The following is a 19891-nucleotide window of genomic DNA, read 5'->3' as shown; positions in this document are numbered from 1 at the left end:
CTTGGGCTGGCAGCTCAGTCACTCAGGCCTGGTGGGCTGGCAGTTCGGTCACTCAGGGCTGGTCGGCTGGCAGATCAGTCACTCAGGGCTGGTGGGCTGGCAGTTCACATGACTATTCCTTGAAATTCCATTTCAAGCAGAGTGCAGGTCATCAAATTTAATTTCATAGCATTTCAAGCAGAGTGCGGACCACCACATTCAATTTCATAGCATTTCATGCAGAGTGCAGCCCACCACATGCAATTTCATAGCATTTCAGGCTGAGTGCAGGCCACCATATTCAATTTCATAGCATTTCAAGCAGAGTGCAGGCCACCAAATTGCCAAACAACTCATTCCATTGTCATTAAGGGCTAACAAATAATTTATTGCAAGTACATTGTAGACTCACAGTTCAGTTGATTCATAGCCTAGAATGACATTTGTGGCCTCTCCCTCATGATCTTCCAGAGTGACTGACTCACATCCATGCAACCGGGGGTTTATAGTCCTGCCCCACACCCCCCCCCCCACCCCCCCCCCCCCCCCCCCCCCCCCCCCCCCCACCCCCCCCCCCCGCCAGAAGGGACGTTACCTTCATCATGTTGATTGACAGACGAGAGGACCAATCAGCTGATTTCAAGATTTTAAAAACTTTTTTATTTTTCATCGATCGGAAATATCCTCTGGGCTGCCTCAGTGGAGGAGGACTGTGAGTAAGATGACCAAAAATCATAGTGATATAGGGTAGTGTTTTTTTTTTTCTAAAATCAATATACAGCGCAGACTAGAAGTGGTCAAGATGAGACTTTTAGTTATATAGATGTACAACATTTTGATGTAGGGAAATTCATGAAGCTCCCTAGTCATATCTGACAAACTGTTCAAGAAAAATATTGGAATGGAGGGTGAATTGCGGGTGGGGAGTGGGGAGAGTTGGGGGGGGGGGGGGGGGACAGGGTGCAGAGCTAGTATGGAGAGGATCAAAAATAGGAATGGCTAGTTTTCACGGGGCGACTTGACGCAAGATGTAGCCAGAGTGGAGTGGTCGTGGTCTAGCACGATATCACACGATATAACGGGGGGTAGACAAAGAGTTCCCACGGTATTCCGCAATTCTGTCATTTTTGCGAGTGACTTGTCCATCTCCCGATCTTTCCCGTTAATCGTGAATGAACATCGTGGACTGTAGTGTAGTTAATCACGTGGCACAAATTATGTTCCTTTGTTGTCACACACTATATTGTTTTTTTTCACCCGAGCTCTTTAATGACCTGAAGAATAATCTGTGTTTTATTCTTATGCTGCCTTATGTCTCTCTCCCCCCCCCCCCTCTCCCCAACTCCCACCCACACACACGAATGCTGGAGAAACTCAGCGGGTGCAGCGGGGCCGAAACTTTGTCTATTTCCTTCGTTCCATAGATGCCGCTGCACCCGCTGAGTTTCTCCAGCATTTGCGTGTGTGGGTGGGAGTTGGGGGGGGAGGGGGGGAGAGAGAGACATAAGGCAGCCTGAAGAATGGGTCGCCTGTCCATTTCCCTCCGTAAATGCTGCCTGGCCCGCGGAGTTCCTCCATTACTGCCTGTGTGAGAGGGAGGGAGGGAGGGAGAGAGAGAGAGAGAGAGTGAGGCACACACAAGGTGAATGCGAAATCTCACCTGCCTGTTTCAGTGACAGACACCCACCGCCAGTAAATGAAGACACCCCCATCTGTCTCCCCCTCCTCTCCCTCGACTCCCCCACCTTTCCCTCCCAACTCCAGTCCCGTCCCAACCCCCTGGGAAACTGAAGTGTTCCTGCTGTAATTTAAGAGTTCCCACGGTAGACTGTAAAACTGGGACCCTGGTTCTGACCTCCCCCAACATCGGGAACATTCTTCCTCCATCTAGCTTGTCCAATCCCGTAGATACGATTAGACAGGTATCTAGTTATTTAATTCAATTAATGATTTCTATCGCCCAGCCTCTCATCTTTCAATCGGGTTCGGCCAGGAAGGAACTGCAGATGCTGGATTAAAACAAAGATAGACACAACATGTAGCTCAGCGGGACAAGCAGCATATCAGAAGGGTCTCGACCCGAAATGTCACCCATTCCTTCTCTCCAAAGATGCTGTCTGCTGTCGAACTCATTCTCTTTAAACCGGCATCTGCTGTTCGACACATTCCGACACATACACAAGAAATAAGCAACTTTTCGGGCCGAAACGTTGTCTATTTCCTTCGTTCCATAGATACTGCTGCACCCGCTGAGTTTCTCCGGTATTTGTGTGTGTGGGTGGGAGTTGGGGGGGGGGGGGTTGAGAGATAAGGCAGCCTGAGAAAAGCCTCGCCTGTCAATTTCCCTCCGTAGATGCTGCCTGGCCCGCGGAGTTCCTCCAGTTAGAAACTGCTTTCAGACAAAAAGAGACACACTGACATTAATGAAATGCTTATTAGCTAGTTTTATTAGATTTGTATGTAAATAGCAAATTGGCTGAATTCACTCTATCCAACTTCTGGGTTCACCGTTCGCAGGAGTTCCCACGGTAACCGCAAGAGTTACTACAGATATCGCACGGGACACTTCGTTCATAAAATGTTGCAATGCTCAACCACAAGTGCACAAGACACTCTTGGACAAATTCAAACATGTTTGAATTTTCTCCCGAGTACCCAAGTTACACGATTACCTGCCGTTAGCGCCACGGTGGTCCACGAATGCCGTACTGTTACTGCACGAGGTTCCCACGATGTTAAACTCTGGTTACCTCTTGCGTCAAGTCGCCCCGTGAAAAGGGGGTTGAAGGATTAGCCCTAGATGAGGCCATAGTTGTAGGTATGCTTTAGTGATATACCTGAGGTAATTGCAGGAAAAATGGTGGAGGCAATTACCAGCAGCCTTTTGCAAACAGTAGACATCTTCAGTCTGAAAAAGTGTCTCGACCCGAAACGTCACGCAGTCCTTCTATCCAGAGATAGAAGCCTGTCCCACTGAGTCACACCAGCATTTTGTGTCTACCTTCCTGGAAGGAACAATGTTCTTTAACATCCAGGTAAACACAGATCCTTTAGAAAGGCAAGGCAAGTCTTAACACTTTTGGTTAAAAATGTATCTGAACCTGAGGCCCATGATGTTCATGCATGCAGAGCAGCCAAGTAATGTCTTGAAGTGTATATTGGTTTTGTTTATTATTCTCACATGTCCTGAGACAGAGTGAAAACTTACTTTGTGTGCTATCCAGTCAAATTATACCATACATGAGTAAAATCAAGCTGCACACATGTACTTAACCTAAGAATTAACCTAAAAGAAACACATCCATCAAAGTGAATAAGATAAAACCAAACAATTTCATTCATAAAAATAAGTCTTGTTGCATTATTGCAAAATATCTCTGAGCATCTAAGGAATGTATTTATATGAATTAAGTATTCAAAGTAGTACAAACTAAAAATGTATTTAAAAATAAAATTATGTCAAGCAACTACAAATTATACATGGGTTGGATACATCATTTTCTAAACTCACTAATAAGGTGGTTTCATGGTGTCAATTTAGCTGTGCACATGGTTTAAATCTCGTCTCCCAGTGAAAATGATTAGTTCTGGATCAAGTCCATATGAAAGATTGGAAAATATATAGAAATTGGAAATATATTCTGCTGCTTGTAGGATATGAGTGAGATCAGAATTTCATGAAACAGAATAAGAGAAGGAGTGTACAGAATTTGAATTTATCATTAGAATAAGATCTGGAATTACAATGCTTTTAATTGGTACAGAAATCTTTTAGCAGAAGATAGAAATGATGGGCATCTGGTTATGCTTCATTAGTGTTGCTGGTGTTTGCCACCATTGAGCACTGAGGGATATCAGGATCAAAAACACACAATTAAAAACATATGGTGATAAAACGTGTGGGCAGTGCTGAACCATCTGGGCTCATTAGACAATAGACAATAGGTGCAGTAGTAGGCCATTCGGCCCTTCGAGCCAGCATCGTCATTCAATGTGATCATGGCTGATCATCCCTAATCAGTACCCCGTTCCTGCCTTCTCCCCATATCCCCTGACTCCGCTCTCTTTAAGAGCCCTATCTAGCTCTCTCTTGAAAGTATCAAGAGAGAGCTAGACAATGTGGTTAAGTATAGACTTTTTTGGATTGTGTGTGAATTGCTGGACAAAGTGGTTAAGTATAGACTTTTCTTATGCAGTCCAACATGGTGAATGCAGAATGTGCATTGATCTTCAAAACTGATTTCATGTGTTGCAGGAAGAAATGTAAAACCAACTCAACCCCTGATAAATTTTGTCTGATGGCTAAGTCAAAGCAAATTAGCTGAGGCAGCTTTCAAACTAGTCAAAATCAGTAAAGGTTTATGAAAGTGTAAAATGGAACTGCAGATTCTACTGAATAGAGACACAAAATGATGGCATAAAGCAGGTCAGGCAGCATTCATAAATTTATGAATCATTCCTGTCCATTCACATCTAAATCATTGTCAGCCAAACGTCCACCTTTATTTAAACACTGCTGTGCTAACCTGAATGTTTTTTTCTTTATCTTTAATTTTTAACATTTTTAAATTATTTAATAGACGGTAGGTATTTTTGATTTTTCTGTAGATGCCAGACATCCAGAAATCTTTGACAGACACAAAATGGTGGAATAACTCAGCGTGTCAGGCAGCATCTCTGGAGAAAATGGATAGGTGACATTTTGGGTCCTGTCTGAAGAAGGGTCTCGACCTGAAACGTCACCTATTCATTTTCTCCAGAGATGCTTCCAAGCTGAGACTGTCAATAAATTCAATCAGGGAGAGGTGCCAATCTTGAGACACACTGCAGCAAACTGCATCACTGGAAACTGAGCTTTGATCCTCAAGAGCTGGATTTGTTCTCAAGAAGTAACAGGATTATTCTCTCCATGGGATAGGTTTGGACATATCAAGAAGTATGTGGATGGTATGGGGTATCAGGGCGGCACAGTGGCGCAGTGTTAGAGTTGTTGACTTACAGCGCCTGAGACCCCGGTTCGATCCTGACTACAGGTGCTTGTTTGTATGGAGTTTGGAATTCTCCCGTGAGCTGCTTGGGTTTTCTCCAGGGTTTCCGGTTTCCTTCTATACAACAAAGGTACAGATTTGTAGGTTAATTTGCTTGGTATAAATGCAAGACAATTGTCCATAGTGTGTCTAGGATATGGTTAGTGTGCGGGGATCACTGGTTTGTCACTGAACAATATAAAGTGTCTTCAATTATTATTAGGTTTGCCAACACCGTTTGGATGCAGTCATCACTTTGCATAATCTTCTGCCTTCAAATGCCTTCACCAGTCAAACTGACAGGCACTCCACCTCTCTAATATTAATATTACTTATTAATTAAAGAGCCTAAAGAAAAGGAAATATTTCACTCTTTTTGAAATCTTTCAAACTTTTCTCCTGACTTGCCCAGAGCACCATTAAGCAGATTAAATTTTAATTTCAGAGACTCTGGGACGATGTGAAAGTTGACAACATGAACAGTAGTACATACCATGCATGTTTACAAGTTTGAGAGTACATTAAGGAATAGTGTGTATAAATATGGTATAACCCTTGGTGCACTATTGTACGAGTCACAGCATTAGCTGAGGGCTGATAATAATGAATATTTCTGAGTAGTAACCATCACCTCAGTGAACAGCAACAATAAAAGGAGCCTATGGAAACTGCATTTTTCATATTGAGAACATTCTTTGGATATATGTTATGGAAAATAAATTAACATTTATAATAAAGTTAAACAGATAATTGAGGACATATCAATCGCATCTTAATGGTATTATTTAATATTTTTAGTTTGGAGATACGGCATGGAAACAAACCTTTCAGTCCATCGAGTCCATGCCAACCATCGATCACCCATTCACACTGCACATCACTCCCTGCACACTGGAAGCAATTAAAAAAAGCCAATTAACTTTGGGAAGAAACTGGAGCACCCAAAGGAAACCCACACGGTGGGAAGAAACTGGTCAGGATCGAACTTGGGTCTCTGGCACAGTGAGGCAATGGCTCGACCAGCCTCGCCACTGTGGAACCCTATGTTTTAAACAAAGTAGCATTAAAATGCAATTGCAATAGGAGAGGGGTGAGGCTGGAGGCAGGGGGAGGAGAGGGAGAAACTGTATCCTCTGCCAACTGATTAAAAAGAGTAAGATTAAAATAAAGTGAAGAGAGCTGGTGTGAATTGTGAGGTGCTGCTTTCACTTTTTTGGAATTAGAAATGTGTTTGAAACTTGGACCTCCTCAGGGATCATATTGTTTGTCTGGAGAGGATGCACAGAAATGATAGGAACTCATAACTTAGGATGAATGATTTCACTAAACGGTTCTGACGCTGGGGACAAATTTATGTCCATTTTAAATTTTGGATTTATAACCAAAAAAATTGAATTGTCATCATTTCCTTGCAGAGGTTGCTGAGCCACATCTTCATTTATCACTCTCGTATTGTCAAGTCATTATATTGAATTAGAACGGCAGGCAGCCGAATGATAACATATATTTCTAGGGACTGAAGGAAGGTCTATTCCAATTACACTGATGAACAGTAGAGAATGAGCTCTGTCTGTATTTGTTCTCAATTTGCTTTTTCACTCCGCTCAGTTTGTTGAGCCATTGCAACCTAGAACTTAGAACACAGAACTGTACAGCACAGCACAGGAACAGGCCCTTCGGCCCATGATGACAATGCCGAACATGATCCCAAATTGAACTAATCCCCTCTGCATGCACATGATCCTCCCATTTCCTGCATATTTATGTGCCTATCTAAAAGCCTCTTGGAGACCACTATTATATGTGCAATCACCACCTCCACTGGCAGCGCTCTAGGTTTGGTACCAGAGGACCAGAAAAAATATAGTTGGTAAATGCATGGTCAGAATGAAGACATTAGAAGATAGATACATATTTTTTTCAATTGAGCATGACAAGATCATTTAGCATGTGGACATATGGAAATGATAATTCAGGAAAAATAATTTAATACCCTGGCCAATGTTAGGGAGAGTGCAGACTATCCATCATTATGGATATGGCATTAACAAAATATGAGTCAATTTTGGCCTGAGTATGAATTTATAGTGCAAGAAGGTGGTCAAGAGTAGAGCAGTTGCCATGCTAGGCTGAGATGCACCCTGCTGGAATACTTTCTATACTGCATCTGTGGAAGTTTGGGAGATTCATTGTAGGTACACAGATGTATGATTGGTGTGGGCTTACTTTCAGTTTTCTCAGATTTCTAAGAAAGTAAATATGCTTTTTCGATCACCCCATCTATTTGATGAGACCAGGTTAGGTTGCTGTTGATATGGATGCCTCAGAACTTGAAGTTGTTGACTATCTTTAGCAGCTCTATTGATGTGGGCAATGTATTCGATTCTCGGCTGCGGGGGCTTTGATCACCCCCAGTGTGAGCTGCGAATAGGATGCTATGAGCAGATGTAGTATAATGTGGATACATGTGAGGTTATTTACTTTGGTGGCAAGAACAGGAAGGCAGATTATTATCTGAATGGTGTCAGATTAGGAAAAGGGGAGGTGCAACGAGACCGGTGTGTGCTTGTACATCAGTCACTGAAAGTAAGCATGGAGGTACAGCAAGCAGTGAAGAGAGCTAATGGCATGTTGGCCTTCATTGTGAGAGGAGTTAATATAGGAGCAAAGAGATCCTTTGGCAGTTGTACTTTGGTGGTGAGACTGCACCTGGAGTATTGTGTGCAATTTTGGTCTCCTAATTTGAGGGAGGTTATTATTATTATTGAGGGACTGCAGCGTAGGTTCACCAGGTTAATTCCCAAGATGGTGGGACTGACATATGATGAATGAATGGGTCAACTGGGCTTGTATTTACTGGAATTTAGGATGAGAGGGGATCCTTTAGTAACATAAAAAAATCTTAAAGGATTGAACAGGCCAGATGCAGGAAAATTGTTCCTGATGTTGGGGAGTGCAGAACCAGGGGTCCAGTTTAAGAATAAGGGGTAGGCCATTTCGGACTGGGCTTAAACATTTGTTTTCACCCAGAGAGTTGTGAATCTGTGGCAATCACTGCCACAATAGGCAGTGGAGGCCAATTCACTGGATGTTTTCAAGAGAGAGTTCGATTTAGTTCTTAGGGCTAAAGGAATCAAGGGATATGGGGGAAAAAAAGCAAGAATGGGGTACTGATTTTAGATAATAAGCCATGATCATATTGAATGACGGTGCTGGCTCGAAGGTCGAATGGCCTACTCCTTCACCTATATGTTCTATGTATTCTCTAGCAGCTGGTTAAGGAAAGCAACTTCAACAAAAATTAGGAAATTAGCATTAATTGGCTTCTGGCGTGGTATGATGGGGCAATGTGATTCATCGATTGCAGGGATCAACATAATGTAATTATATAGTTGTCTCATTAAATTAAGATATATTGGGCTTAAATTACTTTTTCCATTCATGAAACTATGTTAAATCTAGTATGTATCTTTTTTCCTTCAAATTAATGTTAGGACTCCATTTAAATATCAAAATATAATATATATACTTTTTAGTTCCTGGAGCACAATTTGTTTTCAGTGTATTATGCAAATCTGTTCAGAGCAAAAGTGACATTGAGAGCTTCTCTAATCTTGTTTCCAATGAGATCATTATCCATTGCTCATTACCTTAATTGAAGTGTGATACCAGTGTGATTGCTATTGGCACATGTCATTTTCGTGACAAATCCCTGACAACTAGAGCCAATAAATCAGATCTCCTGTGAACTTTAAAGTAATAGGTATGGATCTTAAGTGGTTTAGGAAGCATAATAGTCTTATTGCTGTCTAAATAATACTCCACTAACTGATTATGATGATGGCATTTTAATTTATTTAATCAATGATGATAGAGACAGTAATGTAACACAACCAAATTCATTTCTCATCACAAAACATAATGGAAACAGAAAAGGTAGAAAAACTAATCTGATCCTTCTCACGAAGAGGTTGGACGGATACATGCTGACATTTCAAGGGTAAGAGAAATGCTGAGACTGGCTAATCTTTGTGAGTGACATGTTTGTTAAAAATGATGCTCTTTGTAATGTTTAAAGAGAAATTAGTTATTGCACTAAAACAAATTATAGTCACCTATCCTAACTCTGCCTTTACCCAATCTCCATCACTTTTTTAAAATGTTTATTTGCACGATAAGGGCTTAAGCAATGCTAGTTAAAACTATTTAAAAATACCAATTCAAATATTTACCACTTGTATGTTTCTTGTTCAATGTATTTATAGAGAATACTGTATTACTGTTGATTATGAGGTAAAGTTTTGAGTTTGAAAATGGGATTCTCTTAAATGAAAGACATGGGTTAATTCATAATCACCATCATAAGAGAGGATAAGGCCAATTAAGGGTACAAGAGAAACTAATGTTCCAAATAATCTCACCATACTTAACACAAGAAATGTCAATTTCACTGTTACAATGGTTAAATACAAATACCTACAGTTGCACAAGCTTATTATCAGATATTGAGTATTACATCCAATATGTTACTGAAAAACAATGATTTATAAAGAATTGTATTGATAAAAGAAAGGTGGGTCCATGGTGTACCAATTTGGTATGATATATCGAGCTCTTGTGTCTTGCATTGGCAGTAATGACCATGAAGGGTCATTGAGTAGTAAACATTTGTTATTAAGACTGAACTTACAGCGATCGATAGATAATTTTAAGGAACAAGGTTGCCAGCCACATATTTATACATTCAAAGCTATAACCTTTCAATTTGAAATATAGATCTGTGGTAAGTGCAAGCTTTAATTTAAAAAAAAAACACAACAAAGTGTGAAGCTTGTACTTTAAATCCACTAAATTCATGTTCACTCTGGCATAGAGTGGGCATTTCAGTTCTGGAAACCATCCAGTTTTTATTTTCATTGATAGCAACAGAAATAAAGACTAATTTCTCGAAAAGCAGCTGAATTATAACTGAAGTTTTAAATGCCATTTGATTCACATGCCTTACTTATTTAAAATCTAATTGATCCAAAGTGGATTGCTTTTCAGAATCATTTTGAGTTTCAAACTTTGTGCATTAATCAACACTTCTGCCTGTATTCTCAGTGTAACCACCAGTTTTGAAATTCTGGAGATTTTGAAGGGTAATAACGTGTCAAACTCATTGCCATGTGATTTTATAGATCTGAAGTTTCATGAAACAAAATTGCAAACTTGACTGAGTAATTAGAATGTGTAGGAAGGAACTACATATGCTAGTTTACATCGAAGAAAATGCTAAAAATGCCTGAGTGCGCCCCACCCAAGGTTTCCGCGAGGTTCCCGGAGGTTCCGGTCACTCTCCATGTGGCACCAGAGAAGACGAGGAGACACGGAGCCCCCCCGTGCTCTCTAAAGGACTTACCGTCCTCTGTGGCAGCCGTTTACCTTCGTCTTCATCGTGCAGACAGCGCTCCTCCGCTGTCCCTGCCCCCCACCTTTATGATGTATGTGTGTGTGTGGTCGGCAGCAAAGATCCTATAGGATATTTGATCAGTAGATGCAGCTCGTGCTTCGGTCGAGGCTTTCCAGGCAAGTGACCAAATCCTCTGGTGACTCATGGTGAGTGACCGGAACCGCACGGAAATCTTGTGTGTAGCAATGTTACAAAATTTTGAGATTTAAAAAATCAAGTCTGCAATTTATCCCATCAGATAAAGCATAACAATAAGTTTAATTTGACACCTAATTCACTTTCATATCTCAAGTAATAAAAAAGGTATGGCCATTTTCATACTCGGAAATTAGCATCTTGTTCCCTATTGATTTTCTATGGACATAACAAAAAAGCTGTGATCGTGGACAGTCAAAAGCCCATAACCTTCTTAAAAATTAAGAGAACTGAATGAAATTTTCAGTTATCATAGATTGAAGCATTCTGAAACAAATATAAAATAATCTTACTTGGATGACCTGAAATTAAAGCATATAATTAGTTAGTTACCCAATTGTAGCTAATTTCAAACTTCAATTACTAGTCTAAACATCTATCCATTTCTTAATAAATGATTAACATTTTTAAATAGCCTAAGTGTCCAAATACTATTCACAATAAAACATGATTTTTAAATCTCATTTACATCAATTTATAGGCCAAATGGAAGGAATTTAGTGTTCATTTGCTGTAAATTAAAGTCAATTTAAATCGGCTTTCTAGTGGATTCCTGTGAACGCGCTGGTTTAGAACGTTCACATTGCGCTGGATTTGTGCACTCAAGTGCCCAGAAAAATACTGCGGGATATAAAGAGCCCAAAATGAGCTACTCGCTATAGAAAACTTTATATTACAGGGTTATATACAAGCCCCATTTAATGTAAAAATAAGGTACATACCTTTAATTGTTTGCTTTATAAAACCCTGGGGCTGCGAGAGGTTGCGGAGTGAGAGAGTGATTTTTAAACTACTATAAATATTATACAAGGCCATAAAAACGAATAATACCTTTTGCGACGGGGTCTTTCAGCGATTTTCCGTTAATGATTTACTAGGCTGAACATTTTCGATTGGAACCGCCTAGTAAACATCGCGTTTTAAACCCGCCCCCTCTAAACAGCGCCAAAATCACACACAAGGGGTGGGGCAGATGCTCAGCCACGATTCAGGTACGTTTTGTAACATACCTATTGTGTGAGGCGCAAGGTCTCCAGAGGTTTCCATTCGGGTTTCCTAAGTGGTGCAGGGGCATAAGTTTCTATACATTGCACCTCTCCAACAATTGTCATTAACAAGAAATATTTGGAACAATGAAGGTGAAAGAAATGCTCCAACATTAATAGATTAAATACAAAATAATATATCAATCTCAAGTATGAAATACTATGTTACACAGTGGGATCTTGGCTACCACATAGCAATATTCAACATGACAGTAGATAATAAGTTACCAATGAAGCTATATTGCTTAAGCATGAGAAAAATAATGCTATCTGTTTTTGACTGTAAACTGGTTTTAATGTGGTAGTTGTCAGGTGAAACCCATGGTCTGTAGCACAACTGAGGATCAGAATATAAGTCTCTCAGTAGAAAAGCCATTTATTACACTAAATTTATATCCCCAAAATCAGTTTGGGGATTAGGGGTGGAGGTGTTTGAGCGTTACTATCTGCAGTTCATCCACCAAAGTCCCAGTGTTTAAGGTGTTGGGTGACAAATGTGTTGCAAATTTGGCACAGAAAGATAAAAAGGTTTCTTAATGGAGCATTCCTGATATTCCAAGTTCCATAAAGATATAAATCAATATTAACTTCAAGGTCGACACAAAATGCTGGAGTAACTCAGCAGGTGAGGCAGCATCTCTGGAGAAAAGCAATGGGTGACGTTTCGGGTCGAGACCCTTCTTCACACTGATCTCAGGGGAGGGGGCGGGAAAAAGATAGAATGTAGTCGGAGATAGTAGAGTCGGAGGGAAGGAGGAATCACAGAGGGGGAGCAGTGAGAGGATGTTGCTGAACTCTCATCGGAGTTGGGAGGAGAACTTCTTCAAAGTAGACATACCTTGAAGAGATTTCACAGTGGAGTGGACAAAATGTGTAGGAAAGAACTGCAGATGCTGGTATAAATCAAAGGTAGACTTCAAGATCATTGTACTCTGACCCTACTGGGAAACCTGCTGTTGATTCAGCTCCAGTCTGGGAGTAAAAGTTGCATTTGGGTCTTGATGTGATTAAGATCCGACATATACAGTACATGTGAAGAAACACACCACTTTCATCCTCTCTGCTTGTGATCAAGGTCCTGGCAGGTTCACCATAGGACACGTACTGTGTCCTGCTGCCACCTCTCCTCCAAATGAGTAGAGTAAAAATCATCTCGTAATAAACAAGAAAAGTCTGTCACAGGAGTGTTAGATATTTTCAGTTAGTTTGGTAAGTAATATTCTACTTTTCCAATAAAAATGAAAATACTAATTGATGTTTTTGACCAATGTTTTGTTCTCTTTGTCTCCATTGGAAGAACAATAGCTCTTACAAAGGAACATTTCAAAAACACAATGATTAACAGCAATTTTTGATTTCCCGATGAAGTAATTGTCTGTTTTGAATGACAAATCTTTGGAAAAAGTTATGTGAAGTGAATTGCTAGTTCAGTTGAACACAAAATGATCAGCAGCAGATCAGCCATCATAGCCTGGCAGATTTCCTTTTTCCAATTAGATAAGCCTACCACTGGCTTTTACTGCCGAAGGATAGAAAATTGATTGTGGTGTGGAGAGAGGGATCAATCTATCCCTCCTTCTTTTTTGACCTTTAAAAGATTACATATTAAAATTTGTTCTAACGTGCTTTGCAGCCAGCGAAGTGCTTTGGATGTGTTGCAGGAAGTTCAGCACACAACATGTGCACCATAAGCACCCATTAGCAGCCATAGGGTAATGCCCTGAAAATTTATTTTTGTAGATGTTTTCAGGAGAATGAATATTAACCAGAACAATTAAATAAAGCTGTAATAGTGCTGTGGGATCATCTGACTAAGAAGCAGACCCAGCCACTGTTTAACATCCCATTTGAAAGATGGCTGTCTCGTATTTGTGGCAGATCAAGAGCATTAAATAATAACATTGACTTTATTAACATTAAACTTCAGGAGTAGGATTGAATGCATAGTTGTCACTCAATGCAGATGTTGGGCATGTTTACAAGTAAATTTGAACATCCTTTTTATCTATGTTCTTACAAAGCAGGCATATCAGCTGTTAACATCCCAAAGACACTACATTAAAATCTTTTCATAGGTGATTTCTTTCTGCACATGTAGTATATGTACAGTTCCTGGTTAACACATTATAAGAAGGGTGGGGCTGCACTGGTGGGAGTGCAAAGGAGATTAACCAATTGATTGTAGGGTTGGAAGATGTTTGTTATGGGAAGACATTGGACAGGCTGGACTTGTTTTCCCTGGAGTGAAGGTGGCTAGGGGCAACAATGGAAATCTACAAACTAAACTAAAAATAATGGTTGGAATCTCAACATTGTGCTAAGGATATCAAGAATGTGGGCACAGGTTTAAGGTGAAAGGAGTGAGTTTTAAAAGGAATTTAATGAGATAGTATTTTCTTGTGTGGCTGATGTCTGGAACTCTCTGTCAGAGGAGGTGATCGAATCGGATATATATCGCAACATTAAGAGGCACAGAGAGAGTTCCTTGAATAGGCAAGGCATACAAAAATATAGACAATATGGAAAACTAGGACTAGTACAGATTGGCAAAACAGTCAGCATGGATGTGATGGGCCTGTTTATGTGTTATACTATGACTCTAAACTTGATGAGGAACAGCTATGCCCAAGGCTACAAGAAATTGCAGAGTTGTGAATGTAGCACAAACCATTACACAGACCAGCCACCCCACCACTGATGCCATCCACACTTCATGCAGCATTGGAAAGGCAGCCAACCTAATCAAAGGCTTGTCCCACTCTGGTCATTACTTCTCCTCACTCACATCCAGTAGAAGATGAAGTTGGTTGAAAGTGCATACGGCCAGACTTAACAACAGCTTCTTCTCCTTTGTTATCGGGCTTCTAAATAGCCTTTCCATAGGTAGAGTGATGTCTGATTCACCTACTGTATCCCCCATAGCAGACATTGAACTTTATCTCTAGAACTGTGCTACAACTATATTCTGCGCTCTGTATCTTTTTCTTTGCTCTACTTGTACTGTAGTTTGACATGATTGTATTTATGTACAGTATTGGATAGCATTCAAAACAAGATTTTTTCACAGTACCTCTATATGCGTGACAATAATAAATCTACCACACTGAGAGACTGCGTTGAAGTAGATAGTACACCGTGATGCTAATGTACTGATCCACACAGTATGTCAGAAACATAAGGCTTGTTCAATTAATCTGTTTTGAATAGCCTGATTATTCTACGAGCAAATAACCACTCCAGAATTGGTATTTAACTTTTACTCATTTTTGTGGTAATAAATTTCAATTTTTCTTGAAGCTTTTTTTAAAAAAAACAAAAAAACATTGTCTTTCACCTTTCTTCTCCTGCTCTCTATTCCTCCCCCTCCCCTTTTTTCTATTTTGCTTTCTGCATATGATTTGGCATTGAGTTACCATTCTAACATACTTATTGCTTTAAATTCTAAAATCCAAATGCTGGGAAGAAATTATTTAAGAAACATTAAGTCAATTAGACAAAGTCTAGGTAGGAAGTTTGGCATGTCTCGTATAGCTCTCACCAGTTGCACCAGAGAAAGCATCACACAAACCAACCTCACTTCTATTGACTCAATTTATACCTCGTACTGTCTTGACAAGGCTTGCAGCATATTCAAGGATGAGTTGCACCTCTTCTCCCCTCTCCCACCAGGCAAAAGGTATAGAAGTGTTAAAATGCACACCTCCAGATTCTGGGACCGTTTCTTCCCAGCTCTTATGAGGCAACTGAATCATCCTGCCCCAACCAGAGATTCTTTGGTGACCCTCGGACTTTCCTTGATCAGACTAAATACTGTTTCCTTATCATGTATCTATACACAGTATATGGCTCGATTGTAATCGTGCATTGTCTTTTTTCTGACTGGATAGCACGCAACAAAAGCTTTTCACTGTACCTCGGTATATGTGACAATAAAGTAAACTAAACTGAGCTTCTAGTATACAGCTTGTTCATAGGCCCTTCAGCCCAACATTTCCACAGTGACCAAGTTGTCTAACTGAGATAATCCTATTTGCATGTGCCAGTCCCATATCTTCCTATCCATATGCACACCCAATATTGTAATTGTAACCACTTCAACAGGTTCCTTTGACTGCTCATTCCATACATACATCAGTCTCTGTGTGGGAAACATTGTCCCTCAGATCCTTTCTAAATTTTTCCCCTGACCTTAAACCTAATGGTTGGTGGGGTTTTTTAATGACTACAGACAGCCAAGTCCCTCTAACGCATTGTGCTAGATTGCTCAAATATTGGAAAACTGCCCACAAAAAGCAGGACCAATCTAATCTGACCAATTACTGTCCCGTCTGTTGTTATTTCAATCATTAATAAAGTGACAGAAGGCACCACTGGCAGTGTTATTAAATAGGACTCCCTAAAGACCTGCTCAGTAGTTTGGGTGCACAGAGAGCAATTCAAACAGTTCAGCTACTGACCTGATTACTATTGTCCAAACATGAACAATAGCAATAAATCGTAAAATGGGGGGTGTAAAGGATTTCTGTTGATGCCAAGGCAAAGTAGCACCATGGGATGTTGATGAAACTGAATTGAAAGAAAAGTAATTGGAATCATAAATCGCGCAAAGAAGGGAATTGTGGAGCCAATCATTCTAGGCCCAGAGCATCATTGCCAGTTCCTCAGCGCTTGATCAGCCATGATTGAATGGTGGAGTATACTCGATGGGCCAAATGGCCTAATTCTGCTCCTATGATTTATAAATTTATGAGTGCAGTGTTCTTCCTCTGAATTAGGTTTGTTTGCTGGTGATCATACTTTTATAGCTCCTAAGATAGTAAAGCAGTTTTGAGGTGAAATGTGAATAGGAGCGCGTAGCACACAACTAGCAGGCAAAATCTATTTTATGTATGTGTGTGGTCACTGACACAGTCACACAAGATGCAATTCCTCAAACACAGATTAGAAAAAGAGTAATGTATGGCAAACAACCTGCCTATTGATTGACCAAAGCCCTTCAAACATCCACAACCCACAAGCTGAGAGTGTGATGCACTACTTTCTACTTATGGATCAATTCAGTTTCAACAACACCATAGAAGCTCAACTGTGTCCAGAATAAATTGGCTTATTTCATTGGCACCCAATTCACCATCTGGAAAACTCACTCCACGATCAATGAACGAGAGCCACATTACAGAAAATCCATTGTAGATGTTTGCATTCTTCAATAGCACAATACACAGTCAAATCCACCTGGTTTCTCTCTTAGTTGCACACATTTCTAATTTGCAAAATGTTGCCATTGCTATGTCGTTCTGGGATCCACATTTTGAAATTCCATACTTCATTGCATTATGGGTGCAAATTGACCAGAAGGCAGTTTTGTAGTTATTCATGTGGAAATAGGACCTTCGGTCCAACTTGCCCACACCGGCCAACATGTCCCAGCTACACTAGTCCCACCTGCCAACATTTGGTCCACGTCCCTCCAAAACTGTCCTATCCATGTACCTGTCTAACTGTTTCTTAAATGTTGGCATAGTTCCTGACTCAACTATCTCCTCGGGCAGCTTGTTCCATACACTGACCACCCTTTGTGTGAAAAATCTACCCCTCAGATTCCTATTAGATCTTTTCCCCTTCACCTTAAACTTTGGCCCTTGATTCACCTATTCTGTGCAAGAGACTTGCCCAGAGTAGGTGAATTATTCCTCTCATGATCTTGTACACCTCTATATAATCACCCCTCATCCTCCTGCAAGGAATAGAGTCCCAGCCTACTCAACCTCTACCTGGCTCACGAACCTGCAACTGCTGGTATCTGTAGCCATAAAACCGAGTTTTTGGAGGAACTCAACCGGTCATACAGCATCTGTGGAGGGAAATGTCCACTTAACATTTCAGGGCAAGACCTTTTAACTAGACTGAAAGAGTAGAGCGGAAAGGGCCAGTATAAAGAGGTGAGGGGAAGGTGGAGTAAGAACTAGCAAGGGATAGGTGGATACAAGTGAGGGGACATTGACAAACAGATAATAGCAGGTGGGAGGGGAGCATGGAATTAGCAACGGAGACTGGGACGTGATAACTTTAGATCAAAGAGCTGTAGATTATAGAATCTGAAAGGAAATGAAGGTGAAGAATGTAACTGAATAAAGAGTGGTGGCAGATTGAAACAACAAAGGAGTGGGAAGGGGAACCATTGGGAAGATTGTGTGGGGAGAGGAAGAAAATAAACAGTGATAGGGTCTGAGGGATAAGGCGGGAAGAAGGTGGTGTGAGAAAGAACTAGGGTCAATGGTAGTAGAGTCGGGACAGATAGGGTACAGGTTACCAGAAATTGGAAATTGTTCATGTTGATGGGTTGTGGACTCTCCTGAAGGAACGTGAGATGTTGTTCCTCTAGTTAGCGTTTGGCCTCATTCTGACAGTGGAGGAGGATAACGATAGACACATTGGTGAGGGAATGGGAATTGGAATTAAAATGGCTGGCAACCTGGAGATCCAGATAGCAACAGTGGACAGTGCAGGTGCCCGACAAAGCACCTGTTTGGACTCACTGATGTAGAGAAGCCATTGCGAGCAGATGCAAGAGAATCTCTGTCTCACTTGGAAGGGATTTTTGGTCCCTGGATGCAGGTGAGGGTGGGGTGTAGGGACAGGTGCTACGCCTCCAGCAGGGAAGGTGCCTGGGTGGGGGAGGATCGGAGGATCAGTGGACCAGGGAATCGTGCAGAGAGAGTGGTCCATGTGGAAACAGAAAGAGGAGAGGAATTTGTGACTGGGATCACCTAGCTGGCGGAAAAGTCGAAGAATGATGTGTGGGATGCAGAGGCTGAGGCGGTGAAAAGTATGAACTGGAGAAACTCAACCCATTTTCTGTCTGGGGGAAGTAGAGAGAGCGTAGGACTCTGATTCAGGGAGGACTAGGTCAACTACAGTGGTGGGGAAGCAGCATTTCTTGAAAATTTGGGTCATTTGAAAAAATCATGCTGGAAACTTTCATTTGGTCAGACATTATTCATCAGAGCAATGGATGAAAACACTGCCAGTTTTTCACAGTAGCTCAATGTTTCTGCATGTTAGTTTCATCACGGTGCGCAATCACACGCATGTTCACTGAACAATCACACGCATGTTCACTCCGTGATGCAGATCTGAGTTACTTTTATAACCATGGGGAGTGTATCAATATATGCTGATGCACGCTGCGTTATTCACTGGAGTACCTGACTACTCATTGCTTTGATCCACTCGGAATCATGAACATTATCTCGGGATTTTCTTATAACTGAACTTGGTGGTTTCGAGATTGTGCGGAACCACAGATGACAAGTTTGTAAATGCAATATTACACTTTTCCAAATCTCTTACCTAGTGAGTAGCAGAAGGTATTTACTCCTGAGCTCTAAAGGTAACTGTGAAAACGGCATATTTAAACTTAATTTACAGCACCCATATAATTCAAAACAACCATATCACCTTGAGTCAAGAGTGTTTAAATATCATATGTACTGACACCAGAACAATGAAATTCTTACTTGCAGCTGCTTTAGCAGCCTGGTAAAATGTCATACACATATAATGCATAATAATTTTTTTTAAATTCAATAAACAACTTGATATTGTCCGTTTTTATTAATGCTTACCCTTGGCTCTTTGCTTTATTTATATTAATGCCTATAAATAAACAAGAATAAATAGAATCCGTCACAGGACCACATATTAAGGCTTTTCCAAGTTTAGTCATTACCGAGAAGCTGTGACATATAAATTTCAAAATCCTTAGATTATTTCTGGCTATAAATTGGTCAAATTATTTCAGACACAAATTGGATATATCAAAAGATAAAATGAACCAAATAAATCTAGATCTCTGAGGGCGAGTGTCATTCCACATGTGGCATGCTAACACTTCAGGAACAGGTGATGCTGCTTCCCAATGGGCTCAGGATAGAAAAGCAGCGAGATTTTTCACAGATGAAACAGCCCGATTGTCTGTTTTGTGGAATATGGTGATGGAACAAGAGCTGCAGAAATAATGATTTAAATGCTGAGAGATTTGATCCTGAAACAAATCATTCGTTCTGGTGTAAAATAACTGTCTCTAGCTTCGATTCTCCTCCCTCCTCATCACCCCTATGGCACTGACCTAATGCCACAATCTACTGTTGTCATCGCTTTTTTGTTGTTGCTTCTCTATTACCACGATT

The sequence above is a fragment of the Leucoraja erinacea genome, chromosome 7 (genome assembly GCF_028641065.1).
Source record: "Leucoraja erinacea ecotype New England chromosome 7, Leri_hhj_1, whole genome shotgun sequence".
NCBI classification, from domain to species: Eukaryota; Metazoa; Chordata; class Chondrichthyes; order Rajiformes; family Rajidae; genus Leucoraja; species Leucoraja erinaceus.
Note: the sequence above shows the minus strand (reverse complement) of the source record.